Consider the following 12,487-nt stretch of genomic DNA (forward strand, 5'->3'; position numbering starts at 1 on the left):
TATTTCCTGCCATGATGGGGCCAGGGAAGTTGTAACCCCCTACCATCACACTCAAATTCCAGTACAAGGGCAACCGTGGAAGTGAGGGGACTGTGCACAAACACCTTTATGCACGTGTGAATGCATGTGTGTGTTCTCCTTTCATAAGACAGCTTTCATTTTCAGTTACTTCTACCAGTTAATAAAATCTCTTATTTCTGTCAACCTGCAACCTATGTCCTTTTGCACAATTTGGCCAAAATCAAAGACTCCATTCTAAAACCATCCTCATCCTCAGCTCCACTTGTTTCCACTTTCTGTACACTCATGTCCATTGGAGGGCCCCATGGAGGTTTAAGGAGCAAAATGATTGTTTTCCCTGGAGGTTGTGTTTAGCAAGGTCAAAGGTGACTGCCTGCCCATTCCTTGGAAGCTTCCAATCTTATCATGAGAAGAGCAAGGGAATGGAAATTCCGTCTGAGAGGCCAGTTTACTGTAAAGCAAATTAGGTTATCCTACCCTTCTGGTGGCTTTTTGTTTTATCATGAGCAAGCCAGACAGGATAAAAGATTGAAAATCAGGCGTTTGGATGAGTTTTTTCCCAGCCTTGTAGCTTAATGTCACGCTTTTTCTCCCCTAAGTTGTGGTTAAACACCCCAGAATCACCTGCCCCTTTGGGCAGAATCACCTGCCTCTCTTGGAGTCCCCCTCCAGCTCACTGTGGATGGATGTCTTTGAGTCTTTAAATTCTCAAATCTTGCTTTAAATTCTCAAAAAGAATGTGTCTCAGCATATCAGAGCCTTAGGAGTGTCCTTCCTGCAATGAGTTCCTGTCCTTTGGCTACACACCCAGTCCTGGGATTGCTGGAAATTATGGCAAGTCTCTTTCTAGCTTTTCAAGAAATCTCCACATTTTAAAAACAGATTTGTTAAACAAATTGATGTGTCAGACATTTGTTTAATTTGCCAAACAAATTATATACTAGTTAAGTTTTAATGATTTGGTGGCCATTTTAAAATGAACTGTGTACGAGTGAATGTGAATGTCTTTCCCCGTTTCATTGTGTATACAGACATAGACCAATTTCCTGCTGGTTTTATGGTGGTTTTACGTTTTAATTCTTGAACTCTTTATTTAGTGGAGCTTATAAGACTTTGGCTATAGTGAAAATTGAAATGTTATCCCCAAAATAGTAAATAAAATATTTTTAGAAAAGAAACATGCTTCCTGCAAATATCAACAGTGGAGATAGGCAGTAGAGAGTGGTTCCCATTTTCACAGTCCAAACAGAGTCTAGCAGCGTTAGCTGTTCCAAGAACAGAGTTCTGCTAATAGGCCCTCCTCCCTCTGAGGGGCAGCATGGCAGTTCATTTCAGCACAGTAGGGCGCCAAGCATTCCAGACTTTGGAATACTAACATTGTTGTCTGGTTGTGTTTGTCGTTATCTGAAATGGAAACTACAGACTCCATACAGGATAACTGAAACTTTAAAAATGAAGGCTTGGAACTTTAAATGTTATTTCCCTGGGACAGCGTTGTGGCACAACAGGTAAACCACCATGGGAGATGCAGGCATCCCACAAATGGAGCAAGTTTGTGACCTGGCTGCTCCACTTCTAATCCAGCTCCCTGCTGGTGGCCTGGGAAAAAGCAACGGAGGATGGCCCAAGTGCTTGGGCCCTTATCTTCCATGTAGAAGACCTGAGTGAGGCTTCTTCATGCTGGTTTAGGCCTGACTAGGCAATGGCCAGTGGGGCCATCTTGGGAGTGAACCAGAGAATTTGAGGACTCGCCATCGCCATTGCCCTCACCCTCGCCCTCACCCTCACCCTCACCCTCACCCTCACCCTCACCCTCACCCCCGCCTCCGCCTCCGCTCCCACTCTCACTCTGTTGTTGTGTGTATCTCTGTCTCCTCTTGTTTCTATGTATTTCTGATGTTCAAATAGATAAATAAATCTTTAAAATCACATTCTTTTCCATGAGTTTCCACTTGACAGATTTGGAATCTGAATTGGGTATACTATGGATTCATTTCAGAGGTGAGGAGCTTCTCATTTGGACGACTAATTAGAGAAAGATTATTTATTTATTTGAAACGTTGAGCACTAGAAACAAGAGGAAGAAGGGCAGATGGAGAGGGGGAGAGGAAGGCACACAGAGGGAGGGGGAGAGATGGGGGAGGAGGGGGAAAGGGATTGAGTGAGAAAGAGATAGAGAGGGAGAGGTAGAGAGGGAGAATGGGAGAGGGGGAGGGGGAGGGAATGGGCGAGAGGAGTAGAAGAAGAGGAAGGAGAGGGGAAGTGGGAGAGGGAGGGGAGGAGGGCGAGAGGATGAGGGGGAGAGAGAGAAGGAGGTAAAAAGCAAGAGAGGGAGAAAGGGGGAGGGAAGGAGAGAGGGAGAGGTAAGTATGGAGAGGTAAAGAGGAGAAGGAAGAAAGGCAGAGAGGGAGAGAGGGAGAGAGGGAGAGGAAGAGGGGCAGAGTGAAAAGAGAGAGGGCGGGGAGAAGAGTGGGGAGGGAGGAGAGGGGAAGGAGAGGAAGGCAGAGAGAAAGAGGGAGAAGAAAGGTGGGAGAGGGGGAGGTGGAGAAGGGGAGGGGAAGGGGAGAGGGGGGATGCCAGCCTTGCTAGCGGCAGCTTAGCTGTAGTCTCACAACACCGCCATGCCATTTTGCTATCTTAAAATAAACATGACCCCCTATTTGAAAAGAATGTTTAAAACATTTCTTCAAACCTCTTTTCAAATTGCAGCAGTATAGTGACATTCCTAATGAACAAGTACCCATTAACCCGCTACTTAACAGATAGACAGGAAAGCCCACAGACTTTTTTTGTTTGCATGCAACTGCTTTTATAAGCCAATTTTAGGTTGTAAGAAGGAGCTCCCAGTCTCATCAGGTTGGAGACCGTCCTCGCTGCTGCAGGCTGTTAAAGTGAGCCTCCCTCAAGACCTGGTTGATGCAGAAGTAAGGACCTTGGGATATGACAGACTCTTCGTTGAACGACTGAGGGATCCTCGGGTTGGGATCAGCAACGATCCAGTTTGCGCTGCTTCCTGGTCCACTGGATGTCTCTGGGACATTAATATTGTTGATATTCTGTTCATTATTGCTGCCTGAGGGCTGCAAAGAGAAAAACTAGAAGAAGATCACGACACTACTACTACAATGTATTTCCTAATGGTCTTGGAGAATAGCAACATCACACTCTAGACTGGGCTTCGTGGTTTACCAAGTACAACGACTTAGCACAGCTCATTGTGTCATCACAACAACCGTATACATTAAGTTGGGATTCAGAGCCCTCATCTTGCAAATGAGGAAACAGATCCCTGACTTGCCCAAAGTCACATGGCTAGGATGTGGCAGAGTAGGAGTCAGACTTAGGAATTCTATTTCCAATGCCCTTCACACATTTTCTGTCCCAGGTGCACCGTTTCTTACAATAACCTGCCACACAGACAAAGCACAATGGGCAGCGTCAAACGGTACTACAAGACATACTATAAATAATGTCCACAAAAGTGAGGTGGGCTGTGGTGACAAGTTAAAACAAGTAAGTGCATTGCTATGTACACGCCTTGATATAAACAGACATGCATATACACGTGTGTACAAATACATGATGATTCTGCACATGTATCTTGATGGCGGACATATATGGTCTTCCCTTCTTCATTCAAGACTCCCCACAGGGGCCGGTGCTGTGGCGTAGTGGGTAGAGCCGCTGCCTGCACTGCCAGCATCCTGTAGGGTGCCAGTTTGACATCCGGCTGCTGCACTTTTGTTCCAGCTCGCTGCTATGGCCTGGGAAAGCAGTGGAGGATGGCCCCTGCACCCGCATTGGAGACCCGGAGGAAACTCGTGACTCCTGGCTCCTGGATTTGGATCAGTGCAGCTCCGGCCATTTCAACCAACTGGGGAGTGAACCAGTGGATGGAAGATCTCTCTATCTCTCTCTCTGTCTCTCCTTCTCTCTGTGTGTCACTCTGACTTTCACATAAACAAATAAAATCTTAAAAAAAAAGACTCCCCACATACCCTGAAAGGCATCTCACATAGGTTTTATGAGAGTCGCATGTGAAGTGTAAGCTGTTGGCATTTTTGATGAAGGTTATTCACTGCTCCTCTATAATTATGAATCTGGTAGAGTGTGTGTGTTCGTGGTTTTTTTTTTTTCCATTTACCTAACATGATTCCCGGCCTTTGCCTATTTAGAGCCATCCCTGAAAACGTTCATTATCAAGACCTTCCTGCAATCCAAATTAGTATTCTCAAAGGAGAAGTTGAAAGCAAGGACCCTTATCTGAATCTAAAAATGTTGTCTCTGCGTTTCTTAAAAGGCAATCTTTTAGTTGCCGCAGATCACAGGAGAACATATGGTATCTGTGTTTTGGAGACTGGCTTATTTCACTAAGTATAATGGTTTCCAGTTGCATGCATTTTGTTGCAAATGACAGGATTTAATTTTGTTTATCTCTTTGTGGCATTACATAGTGTATATAAATATCCCATAATTTTTTATCTAGTCTTCAGTTGACTGACTGAAAAGGTAATCTACAGGAGTGAAATTGGCACTGTGAGATATAATGGTTCTTAACAGCCTTTGTCTTGACTGTTGAGGAGCAGTGTTTTATTTTCCCTCTCTATACTACTGTTTGCACTCTTTACTTAGTGTAGGGATAATTTTATGCATATAAAGTTAACTGAAAATAGATCTTTATAAAAACTACGAATGGGAATAGGAGAGCAGGAGGAGCAGGGTGGGAGCATGGGTGGGAGGGAGGATAGGGTGGAAAGTATCACTCTGTTCCTGAACCTGTATACTATGAAACTTGTATAACCTTCAATACAATTTAAATAAAAAGTAAATGAATAAACAAAGGCCACCTTTTCCAGAGCTAACCGTAACAAGAGTTAAACCGAGAGTGATCATGGTCCATACATCATTTTGAACGATTCAATTTCAGTCACACATTGCACTGCCCACAATTATCAAAAGACCACCTACGTTCCTCTTTATCAATCAGAAACATCTGAATTTAGTAAAACAACTCCCCATGAAAGAGACAGGAATGTCCAACTAAATTAGGTGTGAGGTTCCCAACAGCAAAGATCAAAATGACTTAAGAACTTAATGTTAAGGCCAAATCATAATGAAAGTCCAATATTTTCTTAGCCCAGAGTTTTCTAAAACACTGGCTCCTCCACTGTCACAAAGCAGTGACACTATGCATCTCCAAACACAAATGATTACTTACACTGAGAGACACAAAGATGTCCCTTATGCCGTTTGAAAAAGTTACAAGTATACCATTTACAAGTGTGTACCATTTACAAGTGCTTTTAAAGCATTTTTGGTTAATGTACAAATGCAAATGCCCACCTTGGGTTGGAAAAAATAGATACAGTCTGAGACTTCAAATCATGATTTGTTTTTACTTTTTCGATATCTTCACCTTCTAATCAATCTACACAAATCTATGTCTTTTGTGAGAAGCAAATATTGTATTTCTAAGTAAGCGAAAGAATGCTACTTCAAGACCAAGCAAATCTGTTGTTGGATGCAATTACCTCCGGCTTCCAACAACTACTTAACACAAATTGTGACTGCATAAAGAAGATACTATGCTCAGTGTTTCGTCTCCCTTAGACCACTGAAGAACATCTCCAAAGTCATATGCACTAGCAATTTCTAGGCCAGTAGAGCTGGTGCTCTAATAGACATGGCCTCTGTTATGCAACCTGGGCTAAGTCACACTTTAACCTGGTGAGTGTAATTCTGCTCTGTGGACCAGTGTATTCTCAGGTGAAGTGTTAGGAACGCTTTGTTTCTTGATGGTGTATAGCTCTGGCACTTGAAACTGCTCTCTTGGTACAGAAAGATTTACCTACTGCACTTGATTCTAGAACAGAGCACAGTTCTGTAGCCGTGGAAAAAAATGAGATTTTGAATGCTTCAGGATTGAGAAAGACTCATAAAATGCAAACCCCTTTTGCCATTCTCCTGACAGCTCTCAACAGAATGCTCATCCAGTTTCACCACAACAAAGCTCATTCCTCTGTCTCTGAATTGCCAGTAAAGGTTGAGTAGTGACACCTGTGAGATAAAGTTTGGGAAGACCCCGGGGCGGGGGGCGGGGGGAGCTCAGCAAGTCAAATTCACAAAGACACTTCACAAAAATCTTGGAGTCCAGGACTGTGTGAAAGGCAGGAGATCAGGTTAGTTTAGGCCATGATGAAATCTGCGTGCTAACCCTGAATCCTAAGGAAGGAGCTTGAGGCCAGCAGGGAGTTGCCTTAATATGCTCTATTTGGGATTTGCATCAGAACCACCTGGTGGCTCTTTGTCAGGGTGACTCACAGGCTAAGCTGGGCCCCAACTCTGACAGACTCTCAAATAGGCAGCACAGGTAGTTCTGCTGTCCACCACTGTCCAATCAAAGACTTCTCCATTCCATATGAGGAGGCAATTTTCCAGGGCTACTTAGGGATTCACCAGGTAGTTCCTGCACCTAGTCAAGAAGAATCCTTGGAGAATGACACCATGAAGCTACTGCGATGACAGGGACCTAGCAATGAATGCTGGCTGAGGAATCAGAGGAGGCTCCTTAAAGTGAAAAGCATCTGAACTAGCTCTTGGGGGAATCCATAGGAAGGGTGGGACAAATGGGGAGAAGAAGTGTTTCTGAGGAGTCAAAGCCAGTGACAGGAGACAAAAATATGCTAGTGAAAACAAGGCTAGGTTCTCAAGGGACTTGAATGTCATGCTAAGTAAGTCTGTAGCCTAAAACTGCTTGCATAAGCCGGCGTCCTGCTGTTTCAAGTCCAGGCTCCTCTGCTTCAGGTTCATTTCCCTGATACAGTCTGGGAGAACAGCAGAGGACGGCCCAACTGCTTGCTTCCCTGCTACCCACGTGGGAGTCCCAAATGCAGTTCATGTCCCTTGGCTTCAGCCTAGCCCAGCCCTGGCTTTTAAGGACATGTGAGGAGTGAATCAGCAGATGGAATCAATCTCTCTCTCTCTCTCTTTCTCTCTCTCTCTCTCTCTCTCTCTCTCTCTATATATATATATATATACACACACACACACACACACACACACACACATATATATATATATATCCATCACCTCCTCCCTGTCATTTGGCCTGTCAAATAAATAAATCCTTAAATCATGAAGTCTGTAGTAGCAAGTACTTGACTACAAGAGACCTACTGAGATCTATATTCACAAATACGATTCTAAGGGAAGTAAGGGACAGAGGCAGAATGAGAGTCCAGAACGAACTTGGAAATTTTGCAACATATCAAGCAAGAGACCAAGAGACTGTGCAGGCTGGAGTTTGGATGGAGACAATGTATGACGTGCTGTGGTGGGATAGAACAGAAGCTTGGAGGGAGTGGCAGAGTTATCTAAGGTCACCCACAAACACCCAGCATAATGTTTAACAAATGGCACAGAACATTTGGAATATGAAATATTTTTCTGTTCTGGTAGGAAAGAGACAAAGGAAGCAATGTCTTCCAGGAAGCCACTTGGGTTAACACCTAATTGAATTTTTAGCCCCGATCTCTTGTAGGACTTGGTAATCTGAACAACAAAATGCGTATCAAAGAGGCCTGTAGAGAATCCTTTGGATCTTTGTGTTTTACATCCTGTAAGTCTTACACATATGTACCAGAGAACAGATTTATATGGAGTGGTGGCATGGAGTATGAAGATGGTAATATTTAAAATAACGGACAATATTACACCCATGCAAATATATTCACCAGAGAAGGCCATCAGCCAGAAGTACATGGCTTATATCCGGTTGCACACTACCCATCCGAGCAGCTGCACAGGTTCTGGAAATGTCATCATCCATGTATGGCTCCAAGAGGAAACCATCGATTGATAATCCTGTCATCTCTTGCTCACTAACAATAAAACTGAGTGAGCAGTACCTAGCCACTAATAGGGTTCATCCAGAAAGCCTTTAAAAGGCTCCTTAATACTCTCCTAGGGAACTGCATCCCAATTAAAGTAAGTAACACTATGCTAATTAGCACCAGGCATGAAAACTAAGTCTCTCGAAGTTCAAATTCATAGTCCTCAATCACCATTAAGGCTTTGCAAAATCAGTGGACCCTCCCTTCAATCCCGCCTCCCCCCACCCATTTCATTTACACTTGTCCCAGTGAGAAACCCATGACCAACTTCTAGCCAATAACATACTATCATGCATCTGGAAATATATTATTCCTTCTCTCATGAGCAGAGTAACCTCTAGGATCAAACCTCCTGATAGCAAAATCATCCTGTGCTCCCTTTGCATCTTCTGTGTGATCCAAGATTCAAAGTCACAGGCTGCTGCTCAGAAGTACCTCCGTCAATCAAGAAAACAGAGTCCTCGACATAGGATGGCTTGAATGTCATTATGGAACATAATATGGAGAGCCTTCAGAAATCTGAAAACAGATCTACTGTACGACCCAGTCATTCCATTCTTGGGAATTTACCCAAGGGAAATGAAAGCAGCATATGAAAGAGCTATCTCTACCCCCATGTTTATAACAGCTCAACTCAAAAGAGCTAAGACATGGAAACATCCCAGATGTTCATCATCTGACAACTGGATACAAAATTGTGGTAGATAAACACTATGGAGTACTACTCAGCCTCAAAACAACAACAACAACAAAGAATGAAATCTTGTCTTTTGCGACAAAATGGATGGAACCAGGGATCATTATGCTTAAGGAAATAAGCCATCCCCAAAATGACAGATAATCATATGTTTTCCCTGACATGTGGTAGTTTAATATAGAGTACAAAAAATGTATAAGAGTGAAACTGACATATTATGACTTGCTCAGTGTTTTTATTCCTTTTCTATTCTCCTGTGGAACACTGGTCTTTCTACGTTTAACTTGTTGAACATTATGGTTAGTTGCACATTAAGCCTGTGATTAGAAAGCAAATTGAAATTGGTGTTGCAATAAGTAAAGGAAAACATAAGAAGGGAAGGAAGGCGGGGGGATTGAGGTGGGAGGGAGGGAGGAAGTATGGTTATCTTCTTAGAATTGTACTATGAAATACATGAAACCTGTTCTCTTCCCATCAATAATAAATTATTATTCTTCCTAAGAATAAGAAAATTATTTGAAAATTTAAAAATTAAATTCCTTTTTACTGTAGAACACAAATTTGGTAATTGAGGGTAGGCAGTGAGTGAAATAGAGGCTATCCGACCCTACTTCCTACCTCTGCCTCTTGAGACTCCTGAGCGACAGGGTTTCTCTTAGCCCTTTTGCAACGGGCAGAGTGCTGGTTATCCTCTTTATTGGCACTTCTTTTTTTCCTGAAAACAAATTGAAAAGAGGCAAGAAAACAGATTGCTCATCAATTGATCTTCCGGGTGCTTAAATTGTAAGCCATTTCATCTTATCTGGAGAAACGAGGGAATTTCAAAAACTTTCTGGAAAATGCATGAATTTCAAAATGTTTTACACCCAGATAAATTTATCTTTTGATTCTATTTTTTCCATAGCATTTTTAAGTGTTCCCTTATGAGTCATTGATGGCTGCTCCAGCAGATTCAAAGTCAAAAGTACAAGACCCCAGGTACTGAGAGAAAAGAGACAATACCGGAACTCTAAAGTCAAGCTGAAGTTTAATAACCAAAACTCAACTTCATAATTTTAAATAAAGTCTGGAAATAAAATAAAACCAGGGGTGTTTGCATTGCAGCGCAGCAGGTAAATGCCGCCTGTGATGCCAGCTTCCCTAAGAACACCAGTTCAAGTCCTGGCTCCTCCACTTCTGATCCAACTCCCTGCTACTGTGCCCGGGAAAGCAATGGAACATGGACCAAGTACTCAGGCCCTTGCCACCCACATGGGAGACCCAGATGGAGTTCCAGGCTCCTAGCTTCCTCCTGGCCCTGCCGGGCAACAGTGGCCACTTGGGTAGTGAACCAGTGGATGGACGATCTGTCTCTCTCTCCCCCTCAGTCTCCCTTCTCTCCCCCAGCCTTTTGCTTTATCTCTCTTTCTCCCTTTCCTGCTTGTATTCCTCCTCCTTTCTCTCTCTCCCTCCCCCCCTCCATCTCTTGCTCTCCCTCTCCCTGTCCCTCTTTCTTTCTCCCTTTCTCTGCCACTCCTCCCTCTCCTCTGCCCTCTACCCCTCCCCCCACCCTGTCTCCCTTTTACTCTCCCTCTCCCCTTCACCCCGTCTTATTCTTCCTCTCTCCCTCTCCCTCCTCCCTTCTCCCTCTCCCTTTCTCTCTCTTTCCCACTATGCCTTTCCCTCCCCTTCTCGCCCTTTCTCTATCTGCCTCCCTCTCACCCTCTCCCCTTCTTGCTCTACCTCTCCTCCTCTCTAGTTCACCCTCTCTCCCTTCTCCCTATCTCCCACTCTCTCCCTCTCCACCTCCATCCTCCCCCGCTCCCTCCTTCTCCCTCTCCCCCCCTTCCCTCTTCCATTCTCCCTCTCTCCCTCTTCCTCCCAATCTCCCTCTCCCCCTCTCCCTCTCTGCCTCTCTCCTTCTCCCCCTCTCCCCATCTCCCTCTCTCTCCCTCCCCTTCTTCCCTTCTCCCTCTCTCTCCTCCCTTTCTTCCTCTCCCTCTCTTCTCCTCTCTCCCTTTCCTTCTCGCTCTCGTCCTCCCTCTCTCTCTCACTCTCCTTTTCACTGTCTTCCTCTCTCTCTCTGCCTCTCCCTCACCCTCCCTCTCTTGCTCTCCTTCTCCCCCTCTACCTCTCTCCCTTTCTCCATCTCTCTCTCCATTTCCCAACCTCTCTCTCCCTCTCCCCTTCTCCCTCTGTCCTCTTCCTCTCTCCCTCTTCCTCTCCTTCTTTCACTTAGCCTCTCTACCTCTCCCCCTCTCCTCCTTCTCTCTCTTCCCCTCTCTCATCCTCTCTCCCTCTCCTTCTCCCCCTCTACCTATATCCCTTGCTCCATCTCTCTCTCCATTTCCCAACATCTCTCTCCTTCTTCCTCTCTTTCTCTCCCTCCCTCTCTCCTTCCTCTCTCTCTCCCACTCCCCTTCTCCCTCTGTCCTCTTCCTCTCTCCCTCTTTGCCTCTGTTCCCCTCCTCCTCTCCCCTACCCCTTGCTCTCTTTCTCCTTCTCACTCCCTCTCTCCCTTCTCCCTTTCTCCTTTTCTCCCCCTTCCCCTCCCCCTCTCTCCTTCCCCTCCCCCTCTCCACCTCCCCCTCTCCCACTTTTCTTCTCCCTCTTTCTCTCTGCCTTCCTCTCCTTCCCCTCTCCTCCCTCCCCCACTCTTCTCCCCTGCCCTCTCTCTTTTCCCTCTGCCCCTCTTCCTCTCCCTCTCAGCCTTTCTTCCTTCTCCTCTTTACCTCTCCATACCTACCTCTCCCTCTCTCCTTCCCTCCCCCTTTCTCCCTCTCTTGCTTTATACCTCCCTCTCTCTCTCCCCCTCACCCTCTCGCCCATTCCCTCCCCCTCCCCCTCTCCCATTCTCCCTCTCTACCTCTCCCTCTCTATCTCTTTCTCACTCAATCCCTTTCCCCCTCCTCCCCCATCTCTCCCCCTCCCTCTGTGTGCCTTCCTCTCCCCCTCTCCATCTGCCCTTCTTCCTCTTGTCCTTTTCCTCTCTCCCTTCCCCTCCCTCCTCCCACTCTCCACCTCCCTCCTCTCACTCTCCACCTCCCTCCTTCACCCCCTTTCTGCCTTCCTGTCTCTCCCCCCTCCCTCTTCCTCTCCCTCTCTCCCCATCCCTATCCCCCTCTCCCTCTCCTTCCTGCTTCCCTTCGCCCTGAATAACTCTCCATCCCACTCTCCATCTCTCCTTCTTCCTCCCTCCCCTCTCTCCCTCTTTCTACCTCACTCCATCTCTCCTTCTTCCTCTCTCTCCCTCTCTCCATATCTCTCTCCCTTTCCATCTCCCACCATCTCTTTCAATCTCCCTCTCTATCACCCTTTCTCCCCTCTCCATCCTTCTCTCTCCCTCTTGTCCTCTCCCTCTCCCTCCCTTCTTCTCCCTCTCTCCCTCATCCTCTCCTTCTTTCCCTCTCTCCCTCTCCCTCCCCCCACTCCTTCTCTCCCTCTCCCTCTCTTTCCCTCTCTGTCTCCCTCTTTTTCCTGTTTCACTTGCCCTCCCCCTCTCCCTCTCCCCCTCTGCCCTTCTCCCTCCCTACCTCTCCCTCTCTCTTTCTCACTGAATCCCTTTTCCCCTCCCCCTCTCCTGTCTCTCCCGCCTCCTCTGTGCCTTCCCTCCCCCTTCCCATCTGTCCCTCTTCCTCTCAACCTCTTCCTCTCTCCCTCCCCTTCTCCTTCTCTCCCTCTCTCTGTCTCTCCTCCACTCTCTCTACCTTTCTTTCTCCCCCTCTTCCTCTCCCTACCTCTCTCTTATCCTCTCTTCCTCTACCTCTCTCTCTCTCACCCTCTCTCCTTCTTCCTTTATTCCTCTCCCTCTCCTCCTCCCTCCTTCTCCCGCCCTTCCTCTCCCCACTCCCTCCCCTCTCTCCCTCTTCCTCTCACTCTCTCCCTCCCCTCTCCCTCT

General features: G+C 46.1%; 1 non-coding gene across 1 annotated transcript; it reads right to left on the minus strand.

The window, feature by feature from the left end:
* Positions 1–2,447: 2,447 nt before the first annotated feature.
* Positions 2,448–12,171, minus strand: LOC103351838 (VCP nuclear cofactor family member 2). The gene is made up of 3 exons (XR_016227671.1): positions 12,123–12,171; positions 9,229–9,325; positions 2,448–3,101 (listed from the first exon to the last, which is right to left on the minus strand). It is a non-coding gene; the product is annotated as a VCP nuclear cofactor family member 2 (transcript).
* Between the last annotated feature and the right edge of the window lie 316 nt (positions 12,172–12,487).

The sequence above is a fragment of the Oryctolagus cuniculus genome, chromosome X, assembly GCF_051225735.1.
Source record: "Oryctolagus cuniculus isolate XC-2025 breed Fujian yellow rabbit chromosome X, ASM5122573v1, whole genome shotgun sequence".
In the NCBI taxonomy this organism is placed as follows: domain Eukaryota; kingdom Metazoa; phylum Chordata; class Mammalia; order Lagomorpha; family Leporidae; genus Oryctolagus; species Oryctolagus cuniculus.